Source organism: Octopus bimaculoides, chromosome 6 (genome assembly GCF_046866305.1).
Source record: "Octopus bimaculoides isolate indiv1 chromosome 6, ASM4686630v1, whole genome shotgun sequence".
NCBI lineage: Eukaryota > Metazoa > Mollusca > Cephalopoda > Octopoda > Octopodidae > Octopus > Octopus bimaculoides.
In genome coordinates, this window is record NC_142933.1 from 93,253,066 (window position 1) to 93,277,931 (window position 24,866).

Genomic DNA, 24,866 nt, shown 5'->3' on the forward strand with positions numbered 1-24,866 from the left:
CCGTTAGTCAGAGATCGAACATGTGAAGTTATTCATGTGTGTTTTTCTCTTGGCCCTCTTCTCATTTTTCTGATCTTCCTCCCTTCCTTCCTTCCTGGGGGGACAACACACACACACACACACACACACACACACACACACACACACACACACACACACACACATAAATATACGAGGAGCTTCTTTCAGTTTCCGTCTACCAAATCCACTCACAAGGCTTTGGTCGGTCCGAGGCTATAGTAGGAGACACTTGCCCAAGGTGCCACGCAGTGGGACTGAACCCGGAACCATGTGGTTGGTAAGCAAGCTATCCATCAAGCTTTTGATGAGGAAACTGTTTCCGTATGTCTTTAGAGACATACAGAAACACATACTCTTTTGCGGGTTTCAGTCATGTGACTGCGGCCATGCTGGAGCACCGCATTTAGTGTCGAACAAATCGACCCCAGGACTTATTCTTTGTAAGCCAAGTACTTATTCTATCGGTTTCTTATGCCAAGCTGCTATGTTACTGGGACGTAAACATCCCAACATCGATTGTCAAGCGATGGTGGGGGGGGGGGGGCAAACACACATACATAAATATACATACATACACACACACACACACACACACACACACACACACACATATATATATATATATATATATGTATATGTATATGTATACACGCACACACACGACGGACTTCTTTCAATTTCCGTCTACCAAATCCACTCACAAGGCTTTGGCTAGCCTGAGACTGTAGTAGAAGACACTTGCTCAAAGTGCCACGCAATGGGACTGAACCCGGAACCATGTGCTTGGGAAGCAAGCTTCTTATCACACAGCTACTTTAAAAAAAAAACAAAAAACAACTTTCACTGTATAACAGTCTACTATTAAAAGAAAGTACGTGCATGATTAAGAAATATTTTTACCGGAAGTGTAACGCGGGATAAAAACCTGGTATTAATGATGATGATGGTGGTGATGATGATGATGATGATGATGATGATGATGATGATGGTGATTTCTTTTATTTGCCGCCAGGGAGACGGATGGGAACAATAATGTGTGAATGCGTGTGTTTGCGTATGTATGAAAGAGTTAGAAAGAAGGGGAGAGAAAAAAGAAAGGCAGAGAGAGAGAGGAGGGAACAGAGAGACATAGCTTAGATGATACAGAAAGATTTAAGGAGAAATAGAGCGAGCTAGCTGTACTAGCCTACATGAAACTCAGTATTTTTTTCGCATTAATTCTTTTTCTCTATAGGGGCATTAATTCTAACAAAATCTGACAATGACTTGCTATATTTTGTATACAACTAATAGTTACGCCTTTTTTTAGCTTCTCACCAACTGGGATCTCTCCAGTTTAACCACAAACTGTTTATAGTTAATCGAAGAAGTGATCTGGCTCATTTTGCAAGGAGAACATTTGTACAATCTGGTAACGTTTAACCTAATGAAGCAGAAAAGGCGGAAACCGCTTTGTTGCTAATGTAATGTGTAACAAAAGCAACGTCCTACCTCAGACCATCGGATTTATTATTTGATGAACACTGGACATTCTGTTATCTGGATAGCCACTCGGCAGAAATATATTTCCGGTTTCTTTTTTAAATACTTAGCTCGTGGCGAAAACAAATTTTACGATGTAAAAATGTTCTTCAAGGGAAGATATATATTTATAACCAATTCATTTCGTTCTGAGTTTATGCGCAAGCACACGCAAACAAATCCACTCATTTTATTTTATGTATATTTTTGCAAGTCTTTTTCATTATTTATCCCTGTTGACAGACTAGTAGTGCTTGTTTTATGTTACCCCTCTCTCTCGTTTCTCTCTCTTTTCTTCCACCCCCTCTCACTCTATCTCTATCAATATTTCTGTTTATTTCTGTTTGTTTCTCTGTCTGTCTGTCTCTCTCTCTCTCTCTCTCTCTCTCTCTCTATCTATCTATCTGTCTGTCTGTCTGTCTCTGTCCCTTTCTCACTCATTTTTAATTCTTTCCTCTCTTTCTTTCTTTCTTTCTTTCTTTCTGTCTGTCTGCCTTCCTCGTTTCTATTTCTCTCTCTCTCTCTCTCCCCCCTCTCTCTCCCCCTCTCTCTCCCTCTCTCTCTCCCCCTCTCTCTCCCCCTCTCTCTCGACCCCTCTCTCTCCTTTCTTTCATATACTTATATCTGTCTATGACATGGTATCAAAAGTTCCCGGACGAGTTCTGTAGTGCGCCAACAGATGGCAGCACACGGTTGCCTGCTCAGTGAGAACTAGTAGTGACCTTTTTGAGCTAGGGCGCCGTGTGACATCGCTGTATTTACTTCGCAAGTTGTGAAATTTGTGATCCCATGCATGCTGTAGTCTACCATTGTGTTGATGCGCCATTTTGTATCATTAATAAAGTTGTTGGCATTTTTAATGGCACGGGTATGCAAGTATGTATATAAAACCATCTGTGTATAAATACTAAATATATAGTACCCCAAAATGGCCACAGCCTTGGGGTTGAAACATATAGAAGAATACACCGTAGAAAGATATGCTGCTGTGTTATTTATTTATTTTTTTTATCTGAGGGAACATTTTTCTATAAACACCGTCTCAGCAGCGTCTCATAGGAACGTTAGGCACATTTTTCCTTAACGTGTACCCACTTGTCCAAAATTCTTACCTCAATATATAGGAAACACGGTAAATTTTCAGATTAACACCCGCAAGATTTTCACTAGGGTGTTAGGGTTAGGATTTTAGGTTTAGTTTTAGGGTTAGGGTTAGGGTTAGGGCTTTAGGGTTAGGGTTAGGGTTTTAGGGTTAGGGTTAGGGAATTCCGTCCCTAGTCCTAACCCTAACCCTAAAACTCTAACCGTAACCCTAAACCCTAACCCTAACCCTAAAACCCTAACCCTGACCCTAAAACTCTAACCCTAACACCCTAGTGAAAATCGTGCAGGTGTTAATCTAAAAATTTACCGGAAACACTAATAATACATTCATTGATGTGTGTGTGTGTGTGTGTGTGTGTGTGTGTGTGTGTGTGTGTGTGTGTGTGTGTGTGTGTGTGTGTGTACTCTAGGGTTAGTGGTTAGGGCGTTGCACTCACAATACCTACAAAAAAAAACTAAGCAAAAAGAAGTAATAAATGTATAAGTAAGAGACAAATGAGATGCCACTAGGGCGGCGAGCTGGCAGAAACGTTTGCACGCTGGTCGAAATGCTAAGCGGTATTTCGTCTGCTGTTACGCTCTGAGTTCAAATTCCGCCGAGGTCGACTTTGCCTTTCATTCTTTCGGGGTCGATTAAATAAGTACCAGTTACTCACTGGGGTCGATGTAATCGACTTAATCCCTTTGTCTGTCCTTGTTTGTCACCTCTATATTTAGCCCCACCCCCTGTAGGCAATAAAGAAATAAATGAGATGTCACTGGGAAACCAAATTGTGACGCATCCTTATTGAGACTAGTGTTCTAGCGTAAGTGACGCGTGTATTATTTGCTTTTAGTGCTGAGCTAAAACCGTGCCATGGACTTGAAAGAGGCAATTAGGGATCGCTCCAGTGTATCTTTCGTCCATTTAATAATATGCTAAAGTCCTGGCACTATTTAGTTAAGGTCTTTTACAATGTATGATGAAATTTTGCCAAGGTCGACTTCGCGTTTCGTCTTTCAAAATCGATAAAATAAAGTACACAAGTACGGGGGTCAATATAATCGACTCACCTTTCACATGAAAACAGCTGGTCGTGAGTCAAAATTTTTAAACCTTTTAAGGCGGCAAGCAGGACGAAATGCTTAGCGGTATTTTGGTATTTCGTTCTGAGTTCAAATTCCGCTGAGGTCGACTTTGCCTTTCATCCTTTCGTGGTCTATGAATTAAGTACCAGTGAAACACTGCTGTTCACGTAATCGACTCATCCCCTCCCTTAAAATGGCCGCCCTTGTGGCAAAATTTGAAACCATTATTATTATTATTATTATTATTATTATTATTGCCTTTGCACAGCTTCTAACGCTAGAGATGTACTACGGTGTCAGCTGTTCACTACCAGTGAACTAAGGTAACACCTCTTATTTTTCGAGCGATTCCAAGCAGTGCTGTTTTCTGCAAGTGCTCCACCCTTATTGCAGCCCCTATTCGTTCCACGTACTTCTCGAGACTTTTGCTCACTGTTCACAGGGTTCCGACAATTATTGGTACTACTGCTACCTTTTTCATCGACCACAACTGCTTAACTTCCCAAGCTAACCTGTCATATCTCTCGACTTTTCTTTCTTCCTTATCGCATACCTTGTTGTCAGTTGGGCGTGCTATATCTATGATCCAGCATAGTTTGTTTTCTTTCTCAATTAAGACTATGTCTGGCTTCCTATTCTCTATCTCATGGTCGCACTGAATCATAAAATCCCATAAGATCTTTGTATTTCTATTTTCGACGATGCCTGCAGGTTTGTGACCGTACTAATTTTTTGCTCTGTCAAGTCCAAACTTGTTGCAAAGTGTCCAATGAACAAGCTTGACTATATTGTCGTGGCATCTCTTATATTTCTTCTGGGCTAGTGGCGTACCTTGGGTGGTAATATGCCATACAGTTTCACCGTTTTGTCCACAGATTCTGCACTTATCACTTTCTGATGTGTTGTCTATTCTGTATTTTATGTAGTTTGTTCTTAGTGCTTGCTCTTGGGCAGCACAAATTAGAGCCTCCGTTTCCGGTTTTAAATCACTTTTAGTCATCCACAACCATCTTTTTTTCTCTATTATTATTATTATTATTATTATTATTATTATTATTATTATTATTAAGATGGTGAGCTGACAGAATTGTTACTGCGTTGGACAAAATGCTTAGCGGCATATCATCCGCCTCTTTACGTTTTGCGCTCAAAACCCGTCGAGGTCAACTTTGCCTTTTATCTTTTCGGGGTCGATAAAATAAGTACCAGTTAAGCACGGATTTGATATAATCGTTTTAACCCCTCTAACCCCCGAATTTCAGGCCTTGTGCGTATAGTTAAAAGGAATATTATTATTGGCAGTAGTAATAGTAGTAATGGTGGTGGCAGTGGTTACTCACAGCAGTAGTAGTAGTAGTAGTAGTAGTAGTAGTAGTAGTAGTAGTGGTAGTGGTAGTGGTAGTAGCAGCAGAAACAGCAGTAGTAGTAGTAGTAGTGTTGACGGCAGTAGTTGATGGTAGTAGTAGTAGTAGTAGTAGTAGTAGCAAAAGCAGCAGTAGTAGTAATGTTGGTGGCGGTGGCGGTGGTTGATGGTGGTAGTAGTAGTAGTAGTAGCAGCAGCAGTAGCAGCAGCAGCAGCAGCAGCAGTAGCAGCAGCAGTAATAGAGGTGGTGACGGTGGTTGATGGTGGTAGTAGTAGTAGTAGTAGTAGTAGTTTTGTAATGAAATAAATTGGAAGTTTGATCTGGCCTTTGTTTTCTTATCTGTTGTAATAGGTTTTTGTTTAATTGATTTCAGCCGAGTTGCATTCATATCAAGTCATCATTTGATGTGGATTCTTTTGTTCACATTGATTATCTTTCTTTTAGTCCCCAAATGAAGTATGATTGTCAATAAAAAATCCCATGAACAGATCGGTAATGAGAATCCTAAGTATCACACACACGCGTGCGCGCGCATGCACTCACACACGCACAGACAAGACACAGACACACACAAGCCGACTCGCACTGCACTAGTCTCATACAAACGCACAAGCAAATAGCTGCCGCAATCACATTCATTTATTTATACGCAAACTGACATAGACTCACCCCGCCTCTTCTTGCATGTACATACAGACAATAGTCACGTACATTTTCGTACCCAGATACAAAGTGATGATAACAATAAGTGTATCGAAAACTGTAATGGGCAAACCGCGGCCCGTATGACATTCTGAATGGTACGCCTAATGAAAAATTCCCCATTTTTTTTTTTTATCTTATATTTTAGTAGTATGGTCTGCCTGGTGATGAGTCATATCTCTATCGGCCCGCTTCTCCAAGAAAGATTGTCCATAGGTTGTCCGTGACTGGACTTATATATATAATAAAGCGAGTAGTTAATTGCAGATTCTTTTAGTTGTAAAGTAAATGCGAGGTGTGTGTGTGTGTGTGTGTAAATTGGTATGTCAAACTCTGTTCATTTAATGTCAGAAAAAAAAAAAAAAACTTAATTTTATCAATCCTTATTCATCGAATTGCTAGGTACCTTCAGACTGGGCTGAAATGAACACTGGTGTTGATATGACAGGTTTAAACGCACGCACACACATCTATTTCCTTATCTGTTAGTAACATACTCACACGCATACATATATGGTTGGATAGATGGATAGATAAATAGACAGACAGACAGACACACAGACAGATAGATAGATCGAGAGAGATGGAGGAAGAGAGAGAGAGAGAGAGAGAGAGAGATGGAGGAAGAGAGATAGAGAGAGAGAGAGAGAGAGAGAGAGAGAGAGAGAGAGAGAGAGAGAGAGAGAGAGGTGTATTTAAGGCATAATACTTCACAGTTTCATTCCTGTTAAGAGTCTCAAGGCTGTCTACACACTAATCATGTACCGGATTCCCTTTCTTCTGAAGATAAACATAACGAGAGCACTCAGAGAGCGCAAACCTCCGCCAAGGTAACACCAACGTCCTCTCAATGATTAGCCGGAGATGATTTTTAAAATGAGAATATCTGAAATAAACTCGATTGCTCTCACAAACGAGAACACTAAAAACGAACCTGACCGCTCTTAAAAATTAAGTAAAAAAATATAGAAAAATAATCCAGAATCCTTGTCACGGAATGTGAAGGAGGGTGTGCGGGCCGTGTTTATAATGCTGTGTGCGTGTCGTCTGCAGTGGGAACAGAGATAGTTTTCTCTATGAAGGCCTTTTTAAGTCTATCCACTGATATAGTATCTTTACGACCATTAAGGTCTATAGTGAAAAATTTATCCGTATGTGAAAGAATACGATGCTGCTAACGGAGGTTTAACAACATCGTTGCGCACTAAAACGTGAGTCCAAGAAGTAAAGCTTCCTTCAAGGTAGAGCCAGAAATGCAATTGTCAAGTAGGTAAGAGGTTTTAAACAGGTGCAATATATTCAAAATTGTTAAAACTAAAAATTGTTGAGGATAAATTAAATTTATTATTGTTACTGAATATGTTAGTGTTATTTGATCTCTGAACGGTTTTGCTGCCGTTTGTTTATGTAGTTTGATTTCTTTATCCATCAGTTTCAACTAAGATAGAGACGCAAGTAAAATTAATAATAGAGAAGCGAAAAAAGAACTTTGGAAACAGCAACGCCGCCATAACTTACGTGGAAACCGTGAGCGTGCTTTCTAGGGAGATAATCAGAGAAAGACTTGAAAGTCAACGTAAAATCGTAATACTTCATGTAAAGTAAATATAACAAATAATCTAGAATCCTTGTCCGGTACCAGATCAATCTTAAAATCTAATCAGTTTGTGCCAGTCACAAGGCCAAACATCACTGAAAGTTTCATCCGAATCCATCCAGCGGTTCTGGAGATATCATGTTCACGGACAAACAAACAAGCATGGAAACACGACTGAAAACAATACTTCCGCCGTCGCTAAGGCGCAGATAACTAGCATTATATATACATCTTAATATTAACTGTAAATATAATATATATACATATCATGTATATGTATGTATATGCATATATATATATATATATATATATATATATATATATATACACACATATATACACACATACACACACACACACACACACACATATATGCAGATATATGCATATATGTATGCATACACGCGCGCGCGCAAATATGCATTTTTATATACATATGTGCATTTATAAATACTCATTTACATTTACAAATGTTCGTGCATGCACACACATACATGTACATGCACACACATACATTTACATGCACACAAACACGCACACACGTCACACACACACGCCTCACACACACACGTCACACACACACACACACACACACACGCCTCACACACGCACGCACGCACTAAAACCTCAAAACGCAAACATAGCAAAGTTCCTCTAAATATAATCGGCTCTTTTCAATGGAGACAGACTAAGTTGTCTTTTATTACCTCATTTATGACAAGTAACTGCACTTGTATTACAAAATACTGAAGCCCTATGAATTATTCATGTCCTTCACTTTTCCACTTTGCATATTTGGTGAGACTAACAAGCAGTGGCTGACAGGTTATGGTTGAGGGGAGCACAACGACGTGTTGTAACAGGTAGTATGTAAGTAGTATAGAGGTGGGCTGAGAATATCGGGACAGGCTTGTTTAGGGACAGGTTATAGCAGGCAGGAATATAGTTCTGGGTTGTAGTCACGAAGAACATAGTGACTGGCTGAGGCAGACAGAAACAGATTTGCAGGTAGGTCCAGACAGAAGAATATTGGCGGGTTGTGACAAGTAAAGGCAGATTAAAAAGTATTTAATGATGAATTTTTATTTGGGGAGGAGAAAATATTTTTAAAATAAAAAAAATACTTTGTCGCTGTGGTGTGCTTTAATTCAGGAGCCCCCCAACTAACGAGCCTCAGATCGGTACCTCGCCGCAGATCAGCAGCGGGCCGCAAATCAGTATCGAGTCGCAGATCAGTAGCGGGCCGCGGATCAGTGGCGGGCCGCAGATCAGTACCGGGCCACAGAGGAAAAATAAATTTTAAAATTTTATCTCTATTTTATTGATTATCACAGTCTACAAGGGTATTTTTTGTACTATATATGTATTGTGTGTGTGTGTGTGTGTGTGTGTGTGTGTGTGTGTGTGTGTGTGTGTGTGTGTGTGTGTGTGTTTGAAGGCGCGTGGCTACGTAGTGAGGGTATTCGGCTCACGATCGTGAGGTCGTAGGTTCGAAACCCGGTGGTGCGGTGTATCCTTCAGCAAGTCGCTTTATTTCACGTTGCTCCAGTCCACTCAGCGGGCAAAAATGAGTTGTACCTGTATTTTAAACGGCCAGCCTTGTCGCATTCTCTGAGAACTACGCGAAGGGCAGGTTCGCGTATCCGTAGAGTGCTCAACCACTTGCTCGTTAATTTTACGGGCAGGCTGTTCCGTTGATTGGATCAACCGGAAGAGTCTATGAAATAAGAAAATTAGTTATAATAAAATATTTGCGCCTCTTCTCTATTGAAATTATTTTGGTATCTATCTTGCTATATCCTGTCGAATTGATATCATTAACTTTTGACGGTTTAAAAACCACTTAATATTAAGCTTAGCCGTCAATTGCAAGCAAGTATTGCCCAGTACCATGTGCGACGCGTTTGGTAATTGTTTTAGATGCCCAAGTAGTTGCGTGCACACATAGACACTCCCTCAACCAGCCGCTCTTAACCCAATGGAGCATCGAGGATGTGACAGTTGGAAGGAGTGCGAGCTATATGGTATTTATTTAAAGCTGACTTAGCTGGAGTTACATGAAACGAAGTACCTTGTTTAAGACTATATAACGCACCGCCCGATCCAGGAATGGAACCGACGACCTTACAATTATCCACTAGGCCACACGCCGTCTATATTTTTAAAGGAAATATTCGAAGGCCATTATTATTATCATTATTATTATTATTATTATTATTATTATTATTACTTGGTAATTAATCTCACTCTTGTTATTAATTTTGATGAATAGGTTTCCAAAACTCCAGGTACAAGGATTTTCTGATAATCATCGTTGATACAGAAATCGTGACATCTTTTATCTTTCATCTTTTACTTGTTTCAGCCATTAGACTGCGGCCATGCCGGGGCACCGCCTTGAAGAATTTCTGGATCCTGGTACTTATTCTATCGGTCTCTTTGCCGAACTGCTAGGTTACGGGGACGTAAACGCATCGACACCGATTGTCACGCGGATGGCGGGGAACAAACACAGACACAGATGCACACACAAAGACACACGCACACTCACACACACTCACACACAGGCACGCACACGCACACACATATATATATTCAACAGGCTTCTTTCAGTTCCCTTCCACCAGATTCACCCACAAGGCTTTGGTCGGCGCAAGGCTATAAGTAGAATACAATTGACCTGGTGTCACGCAGTGGAACTATGAACCTAGATCTATGTGGTTGGGAAGTAAACCCCTTACCATACAGTCACCTCTAAAAATCAAAGCAGTCTACACCCTTTACCTTTTCTTTTCTCTCTCCCCCACCCCTTTTTTTCGCTCCAGTAATAACATATAAATTCTAGTAATAATATATAAAAACAAATGTCGGTGAGCTGGCAGAATTGTTAGCACGCCTAACGGCATTTCGTCCGTTTTTACGTTCTGAGTTCAAATTCCACCGAGGTCGATTTTGCCTTTCATCCTTTCGGGGTCGATAAAATAAGTACCAGTTGAGCACTGGACATCGATATAATCAACTTAACCACATCCCCCGAAATTGCTGGCCTTGTGCCAAAATTTGAAACCAATAAACAAAAAGCAATGAGACACGAGTTTTCGTTTGAAATACCAAAATACAGATTAATATTGTTGAGATCAACGAATGAAACAGTTTAGTTCTCGAGGGACCAACTTGATTACCTGGTTTCAATTTTCGTTTAACTTCCTGAGTTTTGTTGCCAATGCCCCTTGGGAAAAGAATGAGCTCCATCATTTTTCTTTTCCCTCTTCTCTCTACATTCAAGTTTCGTGCCTCAGTAATTTATCATCCAATAGATGTTGGCATTTAGATTTATCACGGTATCACGATATTGACCGCACTATAGGATATTGTAATACATTGCTGATCACAATGCACTTCCCATTCGAATGATGCCACCTCGCTGACTAGGTGAGCAAGCCAACATTCCCCCTGATCGGAAGACTATTCTTGTATAGGCTACCCATTTACAGCAGTGTGGAATGGTGTAACGTGAAATGAAGTGGTTTGCTCAAGGACACAACGCGTCACTTGGTCCTGGAATCGAACCCATGGTCTAACAATCGTGAATGCTACGCCCTAACCACTAGGTAACGCGCCTTCGCATTTAGGTTTATACTGTCATTTATCCACTATCATAAGTCGGAGGTATTTGTTATTTAACCACCGGTCCACCTTGATCGAACATCTACCTATGATCAAAAATGTTCCAGCTATGACCATTTTGTCTTTTAGTACATCAATGAGTGAGGGCAGCGGACTCGCGGTCATAGGATCGCGGTTTCGATTCCCAGACCGGGCGTTGTGAGTGTTTATTGAGCGAAAACACCTAAAGCTCCACGAGGCTCCGGCAGGGGATGGTGGCGAACCCTGCTGTACTCTTTCACCACAACTTTCTCTCACTCCTACTTCCTGTTTCTGTTGTGCCTGTGATTCAAAGGGTGAGCCTTGTCACACTGTGTCACCCTGAATATCCTCGAGAACTACGTTAAGGGTACACGTGTCTGTGGAGTGCTCATCCACTTGCACGTTAATTTCACGAGCAGGCTGTTCCGTTGATCGGATCAACTGGAACCCTCGACGTCGTAAGCGACGGAGTGCCAACAACATCAATGAGTAAATTGTCGAAAATATCTCTGTGAAAGAGAGCAGAGTGCGACTAAAGAAAACATCGATGCTATTTCTAGTGAGTCGAGAGTTCATATAAGGCTTCCCTTGGTAGTCTTGTACTTCAGCTTTCGGTGTTTGAAACTGCACGAATTATCTAAGTCTTACTATGTTAAAATATTTCAAACACAAGCATCAACTTGAAAGAAGGTGTATTCGATTACGGCAGCCAATCAATCAGTATTGCGATAAAAACAAGGTATATTTAACAGGATAAAAGGTTATATATTTACTGACAAAGGTGATATGAGACAGCGTGATTTTATAACGTCGGATTTCGTGTTTGATCAAGCTTAGACACGGGCTGACGTTGAAGTTAAATCATAATTATTTGTGATATACTGAAATCGTTAACAAAAGAGTGGAAAACGATGCCGCTGCAACATGGTTCAGGGTAAAGGTCACACACGCACACACACGTGTGTGTGTGTGTGTGTGTGTGAGTGTGTGTGTGTGTGTGTGTAGTTTTACAGTATGAAAGGGGGATCAGTCAAAATGATCATAACTAATTAGTGAATATAAGACCGCCATTTTTATGCGTTTGATTGTTATACACACACGCACACATATACACACACACATATATATGTATACTACTGGCATTCTGTTGGTTACGATGATGGAGGTTCCAGTTGTTATATATATATATGTGTGTGTGTGTGTGTGTGTGTGTGTGTGTGTGTGTGGAGGCGCAATGGCCCAGTGGTTAGGGCAGCGGACTCGCGGTCATAGGATCGCGGTTTCGATTCCCAGACCGGGCGTTGTGAGTGTTTATTGAGTGAAAACACCCAAAGCTCCACGAGGCTCCGGCAGGGGATGGTGGCGAACCCTGCTGTACTCTTCCACCACAACTCTCTTACTTCCTGTTTCTGTTGTGCCTGTAATTCAAAGGGTGAGCCTTATCACACTGTGTCACGCTGAATATCCCCGAGAACTACGTTAAGGGTCCACGTGTCTGTGGAGTGCTCAGCCACTTGCACGTTAATTTCACGAGCAGGCTGTTCCGTTGATCGGATCAACTGGAACCCTCGACGCCGTAAGCGACGGAGTGCCAACAATATATATATATATAATCTTAAGACCCCCTTCGGTCACGAATGACCATAGGATTGTACCTAAGAAAGTTCTCCTCCGAGGCACAAGTTCAGGCAAGGTTTATGGAAGACCAGTTGTCACCCAAGTATATTAGTCTCCGCTTTCTACGCTCTCTACGCTATATATATATATATATATATGTATATATATATATATATATATATATATATATATATATATATATATATATATATATATATATATATATACACACACATATATATATATGTATGTATATATGTATGTGTACACAGACATATACAGACACACACATAGAAATATAGACACACATACACATACACTTTTGTATTCTCAGCATACGGAATATAACAGAAAGACAGAGAGAATGAGAGAAGGAAGCGTCGTCTTGAGAAAGGGAGAAAAAGAAAGAGAGAGAGGGGGAGAGAAAGAGAGAGAGAGAGAGAGAGAGAGAGAGAGCAAAGAGAGCAAATTATCATAGTAGTTTATCGTAGCAGATCTGGGATTACACCACAAAGACAACAACCCCACAGCACTATATCAATAAATGTGATGTTGCACATTGACGAACTATACCTGTTAGTTCAATACAATTTAGCAGAACGTGTTGTTATCTGATTAGTGCATTTTGTTTTTTTTTATTTAATAACAGCCCCATTAATATATGATATTCATTATTGAAGACGCTAACAAAATCTGAACTTAACTCATGAATATATACTCAAACTACTGAGTAAATAGAATATTCTTCACTGAGGGGGGGGGGGGTCTAAGTAATGCCGAAACATGTCCGTTGCTTTCTCGAATTTGTTGTAAAGATATACTACAATATACTACCATCTGCATCGTCTTTATTTCCACCAAATTTCGACTGGCTGATTTTACTGGAGTTACAATTGTTTTTATTTTTTTAAATCCAAAACATCCTTGGGAGTTTTTGCCTACTAATTGCTTTTCTTGTTTCAGTCATTTGAATGCGACCTTGCTTGGGCACCGACTTGCAGGGTTTGAGTCGAATGAATCAACCCCAGTACTTATTATATAAGTTTTTTACTTATTCTATCGGTTTTATTTCCCCGAACTGCTAAGTTACGGATACTTAAACAGTAAACAAAACTAACATTGGATGTCAAGCAGTGTGGACACGCACACACACAACGGGCTTCCCACACGATTTCTTATTTCTTTATTGCCCACAAGGGGCTAAACATAGAGGGGACAAACAAGGACAGATAAAGAGATTAAGTCGATTACATCGACCCCAGTGCGTAACTGGTAATTAATTTATCGACCCCCGAAAGGATGAAAGGCAAAGTCGACCTCGGTGGAATTTGAACTCAGAACGTAACGGCAGACGAAATACCGCTAAGCACTTCGCCCGGCGTGCTAACGTTTCTGCCAGCTCGCCGTCTTTCCACACGATTTCTGTCTACCAAATTCACTCACAAGTCATTGGTCAGTCCGGAGCTATAGTAGAATACATTTGCCGAAGGTACTACGCAGTGGAACTAAGCTCGAGACCACGTGGTTGCAAAGGGAGTTTCTTAACCATACAGCCAATTTTTCAGCTCACATCGTGTATCTTTTTTCTTTTATCGTTTACTTGATTCAGTCATTAGACTGAGGCCATGCTGGGGCAAATAATTTACCTAATCGGAACATATTTGACCATTCTGTGTGATTTATTTCTTCGAAACAATACAGGCCTGTACTAATAATTTCTAGTAACGAAGTAGTGTCTACTTGGTCGCTCGATCTGCTTGTAATAAAAGCCAAATTTCCCTCAAATTTCACTCGTAACACCTTCAGTATAGAATTGCCTGGACAATGTAATCTCTGATATTCATAGAAAAAAGATGGGACGGCCACGACTGGAACCCCTCTTGAATCTTAGTTTACTCAATAAAGGCTGACTTGGCCTAAACTACTTGACGTTATTGTCATCTTTATCGATGTCATAGTTGTTGTTTTTGCTGTTGCTAATGCTGTTGGTGGTGATAATAGCAGTTGCGGTAGCGGTGGTAGTTGTGATGGTGGTGTTGGTGGCACTGTTGATGTCATCTTTTTGTTGTTGTTGTTGTTGTTGTTGTTGTTGTCATCATCGATGTCGTTTGTAACACCCTCTCTTTAAACATTTTCTTGTTAAAATCAATATATTGGTTTGACGTCCAGAGAGCACAATGCAGAAAATCAATATCCGGTGAAATTGATGCTGATTTTTAAAAAAATATAATATAAAGGTATCAGTATAAACGCAACAAGTATAATATTAATAGGGTATTATTTAACACCTCTGTGAGAATTAATTACTGGGAGTGGATACCAAATAGTTTAGTGTTCCTTGTTAGTTCTTCAATAACAGATCTGTTATAGCATATATTATACGAGTCTATTTGAGATTCTGATGAGCAGAATACTTTCCAAGTAGGCATTGAAATGTATCCCTATAACTATTTCGTGGCATTTGGTCATTATTGCTCATACACACACTCACACACACATACACACAAACACACACACATACACACAAACACACACACAAATGTAGATAGATGATGATGATGATGATAATGATGACGACGACGACGATGATGATAGCACTCAAATCCCATCGAAGTCAATTTTGCCTTTCATCTTTTCGGGGTCGATAAAATAAGTACCAGTTAAGCACTGGGGTCGATATATTCGACTTATCCACTCCCACGTAAAATTTCAGGCTTTGTGCCTGTAGCAGAAAGGATGATGTGTGTGTGTAGTTAGATAGTGATGGAGGTGGTGATGGTGGTGTTGATAGCAGTTCTTCGTGTCCGAAGATCTTGAGGAAGAACGGCAAACCCTTAGGAGGCTATGTAAACCGAGCCTTGAACGACAGGTTTTGGCGCATATATTTATGTGCTAGGAAGGAAAATAACTCTATTATTAAAATTTATGCCACTCATACTTCATGTAGAATTTTGAAACAAATATCAACTATAATTTAAAATATAAACTAATTTTCTTTACTAAGTCGTCTACAGGATGTTAAAAAGCGTATGCCATCTTCGTACAATTCAGCGCTATGAATTCCCGTTTGTTAAAATACTATTCTTATTTCTCTATTGCCCACAAGGGGCTAAACATAGAGGGGACAAACAAAGGATTTAGTCGATTAGATCGACCTCAGTGCGTAACTGGTACTTAATTTATCGACCTCGAAAGGATGAAAGGCAAAGTCGACCTCGGTGGAATTTGGACTCAGAACGTAACGGCAGACGAAATACCGCTAACGTTTCTGCCAGCTCACCGCCTTTGTTTGTTAAAGTTTGTTAAAATACTATTTTTTAACAGACAATCTCTGAACACACTCACTCTTGCACGCACAGAACATTCAAAACCATCAAACATTTTAAACTAATGACATATACAAACAGTTATCGAGGAAAACCCTTTAATTTATGCAGTCTACCTGAATTAACTACCACATTTCCCTTAATGTAATATTATTCTGTATAGCTATTAATTTCTCTTTTTGTGCGAGCGCTTACGCATAGTTACTGTTATACTTAATCATTTATAGTTTTCGATATTTTATATTTTTCTTCTATGTATTCATAAATACTTGTTTTTACATTCATATATGCATTAGGTAACCCGCATATTCATCCTTTACACTTTATAATTCATACTTAATTATTTTGCTTTTTCTCCCCATTTCCCCCTTTCTACTCATTCACCTATCTGGTATAATAATAATAATACCACACTGCAAAACTGTATCTTATAAGTGCAGACTTCGTTGTTTTTTTTTAATTTTTGTCAACTAGTCCTACTGAATATAAAATGACATTATTCTTATACAGCTTTTCTATACGAGCAGCCCAATTAATCTATCACTTTTACACTACATTGTCAAACAAACGTATGTATCCATACCAATCTTTTAAATCCTCATTCTCTGTCCCCATCCCTCATTTCTCTCCGTATTGTTGTTGGCACTCCGTCGCTTACGACGTCGAGGGTTCCAGTTGATCCGATCAACGGAACAGCCTGCTCGTGAAATTAACGTGCAAGTGGATGAGCACTCCACAGACACGTGTACCCTTAACGTAGTTCTCGAGGATATTCAGCGTGACACAGTGTGACAAGGCTCACCCTTTGAATTACAGGCACAACAGAAACAGGAAGTAAGAGTGAGAGAAAGTTGTGGTGAAAGAGTACAGCAGGGTTCGCCATCATCCCCTGCCGGAGCCTCGTGGAACTTTAGGTGTTTTCGCTCAATAAACATTCACAACGCCCGGTCTGGGAATCGAAACCGCGATCCTATGACCGCGAGTCTGCTGCCCTAACCACTGGGCCATTACGCCACCACCCGTATTCCATACATAGGCCTGATCTAACAATTAACTTCCCAACAGTTTTAATACTGGTTAAAAAGTACACGTTGATAGATTAAATCCACAGTCCTTATAGGCATCCAGTCTTTCGTTCAAAGTCTAGTTATAATCAACACTTAAGAAATGCTCACCAACGTGCTTATTGTACCTCGAGAGCATATATCTATAATTAAGCTAACTATATAATTATTTGTATTATTATTTCCTTTCGTAAAAGGACATACAATTTAATGCCATCATATTGTCGGTAGAAAAACACCTTTTATATGCTGCTAACATCTGTTTCTAATATCAATTTCAAATCTTGGCACAAGGCCAGCAAATTCGAGCGAGGGTGTAAGTTGATTCTCAGGTCGATCGCTTAGATTATTTTATTCCGTTTCATCATAATTTAAATTTTATTATAACATTTAACTATTTGTAAAATTTACATTTCTTGCATTTAACGTTACAAACATAAGTAATAACACTTAAATAAAAACTATCATAAACACATTTAAATTGATTACATATCTGTGTACTTAATACCGTATACATAAATAACAGCAATTGTCGTCCATATAAAACTTTGTAAAATTAAAATTAGAAATTACTTGGTTTTTATCTTATGTATTTAAAGATAATTGTTTACGTAGTTAATATTATATACATATAAGCCTTAACCTAAAACGAATAATTTATACGGTTTCAAATTAATAGATGTAGCAGTATGTTCGTTGGAGAAAAGTAAAAGAAAAAAGGTTTACGGTTTTTGGTTGCACTTTTGCGTTTATACCTGAACAAACTTAGCTGCAGGTTAGCAACATCGAAAATCTTGCGTCCACTAGGAAGGGTTACAAGTCACAGAATGAGAGTTAGAAAGATATAGGGTTTTAGGCTCGGGAAGAGCGTGTACTGTATAGTGGTGAATTTTCTGTGAGAAACTTTTACCCAACAGCAAATATTTGTTGTTCTGAAACTTGGTGTTTGATTCGAGCAATTACAACAGAGTAAGTTCTGTTTGAGGCAATCAAGGACCAGAATATGGCATTAAACAAAACAATGTGTAGTCATCGCCAGTATCTAAAGCTATTCAAACTGGAAGTATTTACTCGTAGGTTCATACACAAATAAGGTATATGTGTGAAATGCGAATCCCACGTAACCGATGGAGATATCCATCTAGTGTCGGAGTTTTGTGTATAAAGAATTTAACATGACATTAACTGTTGCATGATGATTATCAAAATGGACTTGTTATCAAAACCAGAGTTCGGATCCAGTGACAGGATGAACTAAGACGATTAGTGGACTACGGTGTAATACTAAAGAGTTCCAGAATGTCAGACAGCTATTCCTGACTGTTATATGAATGAAGTGTTCTTCGCAAAAGCATAGCGAAAGACTCGTAACAGATTTGATCTCATGACGCACATGATGGTTCATTACCTTATCCGATTGGCCATGTTGCCGTTAAGTAGAGTTAATGCTATTAGCACTAAAACTTGGTTGACATGACAGAGTAATTTCCTTTATTTAGTTCAATTCCTACACAGTTTAAAATTTTGTGGTTTTCATTTTTGCTTTTTATACCTTCAACTTTTATAAAATGAATATCGGTAATAAACTTAAATGGTTATCTTTGTTTGATGTTTTTGTGTGGGTGTCACCATCGAATTCAAGAAGCAGTTTGATCGGTATTTAGTGTTGTTCAACTCAAGGTTGTTGTACATTGTATAGTGTTAACTGTAGCATTTGATCGTGTTTAGTACCCAAAAGGTCGTATGACAGAACGCCTTGCAGTATTTAATTTCTTTCCTTTTTAGACCTCGAATTCAAACCCTACCGAAAGCATCTTCACTTTCAATCTTTCTGGGGTCGACAAAATAAGTATCAACCACGTACTGGAGTTGGCTAGTCGACATCCTTGCTTGCCCCCCACCACTTTCATTATTGGCGTTGGATCTCATAGATTAAGAATTTAGGGCTGTGGTTCATCTATATATATATATATATATATATATATATATATATATATATATATATATCATTTAACCTTTAGTGCTATTGTGTTGTAATTATGTCGTGCTGTTACATATTGTGGTTCTATGCCATCTATTCGTACAGCTCCTATTCTTATACCCTTGGCGTTATATAGCCAATCAACCACTACCCCACTCTTCTCTCTCGCTCTCTCTCTCTCTCTCTCTCTCTCTCTCTCTCTTTATCTATCTATCTGTCTTACATAAAAAAAAAATCTATTCTCCCTCTCTTTCTCGATTATCCGATATATATTTGTTGTGCACAATACGTGTATCAGTCTTGAGTTTTTGATCACCGATGCATAAAATAAATTTCTCTCTCTCTCTCGACATACTTGTTACGACTAGTGTTATCATTATTGCTGCTGTTGTTGTTGTTGTTGTTTGCCGTTGTTGGCGAAGTCTTGTTATTGTTGTTGTTGTCGATGTTATAAATGCATGCTCAAACATGAACAACGTTGTCATGTGTTCTCCACCTGATCTCAATTACAGGATTCAGTATAATTCAGCTGCCTCGTTGGCCTCGTTGGAACCATCTCACACAGTTCCTTTCTCTCTCTCTCTCTCTCTCTCTCTCTCTCTCTCTCTCTCTCTCTCCCTCTCTCTCTCGCTCTCTCTCCCTCTCTCTCTCGCTCTCTCTCGCTCTCTCCCTCTCTCTCCCCCCCTCTCTCTCTTCCTCTGCCAACCAATTTACTCTGCTCTAATTGGTAGAATGTCTGATGTCTTCTACTGCCTCTCCCCACACTCTTTCTTACCTCAAGAGTTTTATTAACAACTCACCTGAAGGACTTCATAGGGGGAAAAATGCCATCATCAATTCTTAATGTCAACAGTTTGTTGAGATCCTCACATTAAATCACTTTAAGCAGCAGCAGCAGCAACAACAACAGTAACAATAACAATAACAACACAATTGTGAGTTAGCGATTCTATCATGGCCCAGTTGCACATCAGTCAGGCAACCCGAACTCGCTACTACAACATAATGAAACAGTCGCAAAATTGTGCGGCACCATCACTGACCATCACGTCAGGGAAACTGGGGAAACTCCCGAGACCCCACCACCAAAACCACCACCACCACCACCACCACCACTATCACCACCACCATCACCATCAAATCCACCACCACCACCACCACCACCACCATTCGGGTGATTTTCCTGAGTCACCATCTTACCTTTGCACGCCAATCCGTTGCAGTGTTACCCTGTTACCACCCGTTTACAGATGAATGGACTGGAGCAACGTGAAATGAAGTATTTTGCTCAAGAACACAACGCACAGCCGGTCTGGAAATCGAAACCAAGTTCTCACGATCGTGAGTGTAACGCCCCAACCACCAAGCCACACGCCTCCAACTGCCAGCCCGCGCGCCTTCACTATTAGTACAGGTGTACTCATCTGTTTGTGTAGGATTCGTGATGCTGAATAAACACGATCGAATCTAGTGGGAAGTTCGATAACTTTGTCGTCGTGGTAATCCTAACTCCGCTGACAGGCTATCGATTACACAGATGAAAATGCTTACTTCACTGCTAAACTCGCCATCGATGATAATGCTTTGGCTGTCGTTGTTGCTTATCCTTATGTCAGTTCTGATGATCGAATTCAAATTTATGATCAAAGTCCTAATGATCAGAATCGGCCTTATGATCAAAGTCAAGCCTATGATCAAAGTCGAACTTAAGATCAAAGTCCTTGGTGATCGGAGTAGGCCTTATGATCAAAGTCGATCAAAGTCAAACTTATGATCAATGTCGAGCCTATGAACTAAGTCGAACTTACGATCAAAGCTGTTTCAGCCTTGACCTCCTTTCTTTCTTTTCCTTTCTTTCTTTCTTTCTTTCTTTCTTTCTTTCTTTCTTTCTTTCTTTCTTTCTTTCTTTCTTTCTTTCTTTCTTTCTTTCTTTCCAAAAGACTCACATACACACACACATTCAAATGTCACAAGTTATCACTGAAAGTGGAAGAGAGTACTCAATACGTGGTAGACAGTACATTGTTTGTTCAAACTGACTTCCTTTTCTCGCGACTTCTTTGGTTTTCTATGGTTGTTTCATCGAGCTGTTGTCTATGGTTGTCGTGGTTACATTAGCAAAATTGCTATTGTTCTGTCTTTTTTTTTTATTTTGTTTTTTCATTGATGACTTTCTTCGTTGTTTACCAATATATCGTTCTACAGATTTTGATGTCTTGAAGATATTTTTTTCTGAAGTACTTTATCTGTATATTGTTTTCTATTGGTCAGTTCAATTGTCGTATCGCATCCCACTAAACCCTGTACTGGATTACTAGATTTGTTTATTTGTGTATCACTTTTTCATTGGCTGCTCTGCATATGGATTACTGTACTGGATTACCAGATTTGTTTATTCGTATATCACTTTTTCATTGGCTGTATCTGCATATGGATTATATTATTCATATGCTGTTTGATGAATAAAGTTATAATTCTGCCTCCTTCATAAATTGTTATTTTATATCTGAAGCTGCTTAAGATATTTTTGATATGCTATGAAATGATTGTATATTATATCTGGTGTATCTCTGCTGGTGTTGAGATTGTTGCACTTCCAGTGCTGTATCCACTACTGTTACCTCATCAGATGTTTACTCTGACTGTATTTCGAGTATGTTTTAAATATTGAAATTATTCTGTTGTCTGCAACGTGATAACTCCTCATTTCCTCTATTCATCAAGTATATTTATTATGGAATTGTTTAGTATTTTTTCTGCTGTTTATTTAGGTCTATCCCATGACCATTTATGTTAGGACTAGCATGTCTGTAAATATTGAGGAATAAGTGCATATCTAACAATTAACACTTCTTAAACCTTTAAGGTCGGGTGTGGCTTATTGAAACAACAGTCGGCAGAGGACTGGTATGGCTGCTTATTGACACACTGCTAAATTGTGAAGAAGACAGGTGTATATAGGCCACATTTGCGTTATAAGCTATTTGATTGATTATCATCTTGTATTTTTTCCTGTTTTTGATCCGATGCAGTGGCACCAGTTTTTTTTTGTTTTTTTTTCGTTTTTCTTTTTTGCTGTGGCCTGTGGGTTTCTTGATATGTGATTTCGAAAAAAGTACCAGTCAAGTACTCTGGTGTCGATGCTTCATTCTCCAACACGATACCGCACCAAGAATTCTACCTAATAATACCAGTATTATGCCGCATCTAGCTGGAACTCCTTTTTTCACCCACCTTTTTTCCTTCAACAACTGACCTTCAGAAGTTCAAGCTAAACGTAAACCTTACTAACCATAACCAATAGCCATTCTCCTTCCATATCAACTGATGGAGGGAAATGTGAAACGCTGTGTTGTGGTATTTCTCCGCAGCAAATTACATTAAAAAAATAAAAGACTAAAACAATTAAAAAAAACAACAAGACACAGGGTAAATATATATATATGGATATATAATATACTCATTTATACAAAATGGAGAAAATGTGTACGTGCGCATGCCTGATCCAGCATACACGTTCTTTCATATGACGTGTTTATATTTTGATTTAAATAGCAGTAATCGATTGCACAACCTTTGTGTGTGTGCGTGTATGTGTCAGTGTACATGAAGAGGCCCAGAATGATGGGTCGAAACATGTTGTACCTAATAAAAGTCTAATACGAAATCCATCTCCTACTATTAATTGATAATATTACTCTAACTGCCACTGCGGAGTTCCTGAAGTAGATCCAACTGTGCCACAACTGCGGATGACAACAGGTAGCCTAAACTGTGCCGGTGCTCTCACTCAACATTTAAACACGCTAATCGAATTATACGTATTTGTCCAAATTATTTATTATATATACATATATAGTGTGTGTTTGTATGTATGTGTGTGTGGATGGATGGATGGATGGATGGATGGAGGGATGGATGGATGGATGTTTGTATTGTATGTATGTATGTATGTATGTATGTATGCATGTATGTATGTAAAGTCTATGTATTTAAACTGTTTTTCTTTTCTTCTTTTGAAGATGCGAGCCATAAGGAAAATGTCCACAGTGAGTAAATATTGAAAATTTCTTTGTGTTTGTTTGATGTTTTTGTGTGGGTGTCACCATCGAATTCGAGAAGCTGTTTGATCGATGTTTAGCGATATTCAACTCAAGGTTGTTGTACATTGTTTAGTGTTAACTGTCGTATGACAGTCAATGTTGAGAATACATTTTTTTTCCAGAGCGGGTAGTATCCAGTAATATTACATAGGTATGGTAACTTATAATTTCACGTTCATTTTAGTCAGTTTTTTCTTTCATTCCTGCGGAGTCAATAAAATAAAGTACTAGTCGATATAAGACGTTAGCAACCACATCCCACAAATTTCTAGCCTTATGTTTTAATTAGAAACAACTATTATTATTATTATTATTATTATTATTATTATTATTATTATTATTATTATTATTATTCTTTCGTAACAGTGTAGGTAAAAACGCATCGGAGTCTTTCGTCATCTGTCAAGTCACAACAAGGACCTCAGACAGATAATACTTACCTTAAGATATACTCTGTGCCCAATAAGCCTGCTTTTTGCAAGACATCAATCTTCCATGAATTTCCAGTTGCCTTAAGAAGTTTTGAAGTTTCAATGGGACTGAACCCAATGCTTTGATCACCACTGGTCTCACTTTTACATTATCCTCTCGCGTTCCATACAGTCTTGCCATTTCCACTTTCAATTCAGAGTACTTGGCGATTTTTTCAACCTTTTTACTCACGACATTCATGTCATTTGGTATGGCTACATCAATGATCTGACAGTATTTGTCTCTCTTATTCAATATTACACTATCCGGCCGACGGTGTTCAATTACACGATCCGTCTGAAAATCGTAGTCCTAGAGTATCGCGACTTTTCCATCCTCCTGCATAACTTTACTTGGTACATGCTCATACCAGTTCTCTGTTACTTCATATTGGTATTTACGGCATAAGAGCCAATGAAGATACACACACACTTTATCGTGGCGGCGCTTGTATTCTTATTGTGCAAGGTTCTCACATACACTTAGCAAGTGGGTCACATTTTCTACACTTTTTCCACAGAGTCTGCATTTCTGGGTGTCAGAAGTTTTATAGACGTCATACTTCACTGAATTAGTAGCGAGAACCTGATCTTGTGCAGCAATGATCAGGCTTTCGGTGGAACGCTTCAAATCCCCCCGCTCAAGCCATGCCCACGATGCTGTATTATCCTTAACGCCCTGTATATTCCTTTCAAACTGTCCATGCATTCTTATTTCAAGAAGGTCTTCTTTTCTCTTCACCTCAGCTCTTTGGTTAAACTCTGCTTTGCCCATCATTTCGTCTACATTTACACCCATATCTTTCGCAGCATATTGCAGCAGGTCTTCATCATTATTTATCAAATAATCGGCAAGCGGACACACTCATTCAATTATTATTATTGTTGTGGTTGTTGTTGTTGTTGTTATTATTATTATTATGTGATGAAAACTCACAGTTTATTTTGCTGGGCATGATGGGAAGTGTCAGTTGACCACAGCCAGCAGACTAAGGTGACACTTGTTTACTGGTCATGCTTCAAGAACTCTGCGAAGAATTCTTGCAGTTCCAAGCAATGCTGATTTTTGTAGGTGTTCTACCTTCACACTTGCATCAGTCTCTTTTAGCCATGTTGTTGTTATTAGTATCATCATCATCATCATCATTATTATTATTGAATGAGAGAGAGCAGCATACGCCATCAAAATCTCGCTAGGGTACAAATATACGAAGCCCCATTTATCCATCCATGACTCCCCGTCTGATAAGGACGCACCAGGCACATGCATTACAACCATA

At 39.2% G+C, this 24,866-nt stretch overlaps 1 protein-coding gene across 2 annotated transcripts in view; it reads left to right on the forward strand.

Moving 5' to 3' along the window:
* Window positions 1–24,866, forward strand: part of LOC106880735 (forkhead box protein J1-B) — a 179,384-nt gene that overhangs the window by 58,152 nt on the left and 96,366 nt on the right. For both annotated transcript variants that reach the window (XM_052968662.2, XM_052968663.2), the window contains exon 2: window positions 23,036–23,062. The gene's annotated coding sequence lies outside the window, so the exon portion shown is untranslated. The remainder of the gene's footprint in view (window positions 1–23,035; window positions 23,063–24,866) is intronic.